A 5,318-nucleotide genomic window follows, 5' to 3' on the forward strand; every position below is an offset into this window, starting at 1 on the left:
GATTTATACGCATACTAATAATATTTTCTCATACAAATAAATTATAAAATAAGAAAATGCCTTTCCGATACATAGATTGAAATTTCCATAAATTCTGGGACTCCTCAACGTAAATTCTACCTTTGATTACGTTGATCCATCATGTACAACCAGAACAACCAACGTGGTGTGAGAACCCATAGATTTGTAAAATATTTAGAATTGATATATTGTTCAGTACATCTTACAGATACATGGGAGATATATTTATAACGACAGACTTAGACAGACTTGGGCAAGTCAAGTCAGTACGACTTGACTTGACTGAACCCTGTATTCCTAATAAGATTAATGTCTGCTTGACTGCTTACCCCTGGTCTATGCTAGGGTTTCTTCTCTTTAGATGACACGACAAGACCCTTTCAAGCATAGTACTTATTAGATATCGAAGTCGTAGTCTTCCCCCTGATCTTCAGAAAAGACATTTGCTTTTATCTTTCTTTTTCTTTTTCGATTTTCGCTAGTCCATGCCCTAGGAGAAGGGTAGCCTAGTATGTAACGAGAATGATTTATCCACTGGAAATAATTTATACACCTAGTGGTGTGTGCACCGTGTGAGAGGAGAGTGGGGTCCATTCCTTCCCCCCTCCCTATCCCGATGTTCAGAGCCATTTCTAGACCGTCAGACTTCCCCGAAGTGCAATTCACGGTACTCTTCTATGGTGTGTGTAGCAAAGTTGTCCATCCACCGAAGAAGAGGGATCGTAGAGTGCATCGTATGAGAGGGTGATGGGGCCCACTTCTGCCCTTCCCTACGATGTATTGGGTCTGTGCGATCCTTCTCCGTGCCCACTCGGTGCTTAATATATTTTCGGCGGGTATAGCAAAACTCTGTAACCTATCTAAGAATAGAAGGAGATCCATAAAAGTTGGAGACCCATACAACTCTTCAACGGAACCTCACTGATACAAGTACTTAATACAAATTAATATTTTCAATTGAAGGGCTCATCTCAACTTGGGATGGTCGTCCTAAGTTGAGACGCTCAGTTCATCTTAGGAGGCGATGGACAAACCCTTTTATTTGAGGGTTTCTACATCCATTTTACTTGTTTGTCCGTCCTACTGTGGGTGTAAAATGGCTTGTTTGCACCCCATTGGAGTTGCTCTTACACTGGTGAATATTTTCGCCTTCATGGTGAAATACACTTTTTGCACTGTCTGTGTAGATGCAATATCATGTTTGCACCTTCTATGAATGAAATTCGCAAGGTCTACACCTAGTTAGAACAATATCTTTCTATTGATTGAGAGTTGAGACCAAGCACCCGCCATGGAAGTGAATATCCTTCTATTGTTTGAGACCAAGCATCCACCGTAGAATAACTATGGCTCTTGTAGGAGTCTCATAAGGAAGTTCATGCGAGAAAAGGATGGTCGGTGAGTTCTGAGCTTTGGGGCATGTATTTTGAGCTTGAGCTTGGTTGCACTGTTGCTGACCCAATGTCCCCAGTTCTTTTCTTTCTCCTTGATCTATATACAACAAGGAATAACTTCATGATCAAGAACGTTCCTAGCTAGAAAATAAAAGATATTAAAGTTGACATACAGTTACTTTTAAGGTGGATTCGAACACCCTAGACCAAGCATCCACCCTATATTTGAATCCAATTAATGCTACCCCTTTATTTTATTAGAGATAGTAAATTACCTTCTCCCCTAGAACGGTATTCTTCTCTTTTAAAGATTTTTCCTGTCATTTATAACAACAACAATGTATATGCATGAGAAATTTGTCACCTTTGATTAGTCAAACGTATATAAAGCATGTTTTTCTGTATGTGAGAGGAATGGAGAGGATAAACCTTTCTCTGAAACTCAGAAATGGATTCATAAAACAAATGGTTCTGTATAAAATAAATATGAAAAAATTGTATAAATAACTCAATAAAGAAATACAAATTAGTTACCAAGTAATGTTTATTTGTATATACCTTTCTTGATTTAATGTTCTTCAGGGAAGTATCAAGTTGGTGCTCCAAATTTTGTAGCTCTTTCACACTGAAGGATTCCAAATCTTCTCCCATCATATGCCTGTTGGATTCTCACTTTAATATATTAATGACCCCTTTACAGTACTTTCGTACAAGTTTGTGTAATCTGTTTTCCCACACCCTCACCCTCACCCCCCACCTCCCCAAAAGAAAAAGTAAATCCTTCGTTATTTGAGTGTCAGAGTTCTCCGTTTTTTTATTTTTATCGAGTTTCAAACTTAAATTGCAATCTAATTACAAAATGCCTGTGTTTATTCCATTCAAAGGCGCTACAATTGAGATTTATATACAAAGAGATACTTGCATCTCTACCGAACTTAGACATTTTAGATGATATGCAGATGATTCGGCTGCCACATGGTAAGTATAGTGTTTCATCTTACATATTAATATACAAACCTAATAAATAAATACGTACCTTTGGTTTATTTGCATAACTTCAACTTTGGCCTTAACTGAGGTATATTCTGAGGACCAGTTGCGCTATAATAAGAAGCACCAATCGAGTTACAAGCTATATCTAGTGATTTGAATTATTTATCACTGAATTAACTAATTTCACTATGCATGTTAGACCTTAAGGCATATGAAGAACCCTAACTATGGAGTCACAGTGATGGATCACTGCTAAAGAAAATTAGATTAAAAAGGAGCAAAAGAGATGCATGGAGGACATGTTTAAAATAGTTAGACATGCATCCAGTATGATAATTTCGTATTAATTACCATTAAGGCTATCAAAGAAATAATATTCCATGTTGTTGTTATTTTTTCTTAAACAACTCGTATACTAAAACATACAAATGAGAGGAAAAATATATATGAAATCAGGGAATTTCCAACTCAATCAAAGATGTTTAACTAACTTGAACTTCTCCTTCCTTCGCATCATTGATTCTAGGTGATTTTTCCTGACATGTTGTGGGTATCAATGTATATGGGTGAATTTCTTTTTAACTTATACAAAATTGAGCTATGCCGAGCTAATCTGTTCAAGCTGATCAGTAGGCCGCTAATAAGGCTTATCGATTAGATCTTTTTCTTCTGAAGGAATGGCTTATTGATCTTAGCTTGAACTGAGCTTCATCTATACCAATGTGTATGTGGACATATCTTGTCATGAGATTCAAACTAGAGGTTATCAATGTGTATATATGAAATACTCATGTACCAGTAATTCTTGATCAGTTGCAACAAGCTCTTCCGCAACACAACATTGTCTTTCATATCGTTCAAGGATGGCGTCCATGCTGCGTTAGTGCACCAAAATTTAAGAGGTTAAAAGAAAAGAAGCAGTTGTACATGAACACAAAAGCTTATATGGTGGAGCGAAATAATATTGAACCTTAGTTTACATGAATATGAACCAAAATTTTGTTAAAAGTTTATTACAACTAATCCGGTTATAAACAAGGAAAAACAATTGCTATTAGTTTCTCTCTGAGCGCTTCCTACTAAACATCATAAATTTTACTGTGCATTTTTTATGAAAAAATCATTTTCTCACTAAAAATAATAATAGTCATGATAGTAATTAATGTTCGCTAAACCTGTCGATGCTTTCATGGCCTTAATGAAGGTTACATATGAGAAATTACAAGATTAACCAAAACATGCCATTTAGTTGAAGACATTGATAAGATTCCAAATTTCAATTTCATTATAGATTTATAGGTATGCATCTCATAAAGTTCAATATTTGCTATGTAAGTGATGCATCAGTGCATGCACCCACACAGTGCCAAGTTTTATGAATGCTAAAATAATACTATAATATAACTTGCCGGCAGTAATTTTGGAATTAACATAATAAATGTATAGAAATAACCTATTCGAGCTCCAGTGACATTGGCTACCTCTTTGGGGTTACACTAAAGACTAAACTGAAGCGATAGTATGTTGAACCCACTGTAACACATCAGGTTTATTGCATGAGGTACAACTACAACAACTCTTATCAAAAACAACCAAAAAAAAAGTGTCTATTAATCCAGAAATAGAGGTGATTCTTTTAGTAAACCAAAATAGTAGTATTTTTTTTAACAACTAAACTTTTGTTGGAAAATATCTTCCTTCATTGTTCTTCTTTTGGAAAAATTGTTTGAGATTTTTATCATCGATAGAATTCAGATATTCTCATATTTATAGAGAAGGTAACGCAATGGATGATTTGTTGGCTAAACGCGGAGCTACTATAGGGTCTCAATGGTGGAACGAGCCACCATATTTTATACAAGCAGCTTTGGGTAGTGACAGACCGAGTCTATCTTCTTATCGTTTCAAATAATCTGTAACATGTTATCTTTTATTTTTTTTCTCTTTCTCTCCTTCTCCTGAGGTTTGGCCTAGCCCCCCTCTTTCTGTTTTCTTTGCATTTTTATTAATAAAATCTCCTCGTGAGCTTTGCCAAAAAAATAATGGATATTTGCACCTTATCGATCAGATTAAACAGATTACAATTACTGTCTAAAATTACTTATGTAAAGGATCAACAGAAACCAATTAAGGGTAGTAGGGTGGGGTGAAAAATCTTTAAATATTGTCTTACTTATATAGTAAATAAATATTTTGAAGTCTCCAAACATAAACCCAGTAACAATATAAACACTCAATTAAAGACTCATCTTCTTTTGGTTTTGTGATGATCAGATTAAAAGTTAAAACCATGTGTGGTAATCTTTATATCGTTTAACTGATCAATTAGTTATACAAAATTCCACTACATAATTTAAATTATCTCATTAGATCATGAACAAAACATAACATAACATTATAGTACTACTTTTCTCTACCTATTAAAATTGCATACTTGGGATAAATAGAATAGATCGAGGAAATAAGTAGATAGAGTACCGAGTACGTACCAAGCATCAATAGGGTATTCAAATAGTTCTCTTTTCGGTGAAAAAACAATCAGAGCAACTTCAGCATCACGTAAAACAGAAATTTCATTAGCTTTCTTAATTAAACCAGGCTTTCTCTTTGAGAAAGTAACTTGTCTATCGATCTTGTTTTCTATCCTCTTCAGTTGTCCTCTACCTCTTTTTCCCATTCTCTCTTCTTTTTCTTTGATTCTTATAAAGGTAGGACTTAGGAGCAAATGACAAAACAAGGTTAAGAAAAAAACCTAGTATATCATTGTCGTTACTAAAAAGAAGAAGGCAAAGAAACCCGAGTATGATAACAATCCAATATCACAACAATAACGAGAATGAAAGTTTAGAAGAAGCTTGAAACAAAATATAATAACAAACATATTCTAGGTTTTTCCTTTTTCCCCACCTT

General features: G+C 34.8%; 1 pseudogene; it reads right to left on the reverse strand.

The window, feature by feature from the left end:
- Positions 1 to 1,330: 1,330 nt before the first annotated feature.
- Positions 1,331 to 5,085, reverse strand: LOC113279466 (annotated as a pseudogene).
- Between the last annotated feature and the right edge of the window lie 233 nt (positions 5,086 to 5,318).

The sequence above is a fragment of the Papaver somniferum genome, chromosome 5 (genome assembly GCF_003573695.1).
Source record: "Papaver somniferum cultivar HN1 chromosome 5, ASM357369v1, whole genome shotgun sequence".
NCBI classification, from domain to species: Eukaryota; Viridiplantae; Streptophyta; class Magnoliopsida; order Ranunculales; family Papaveraceae; genus Papaver; species Papaver somniferum.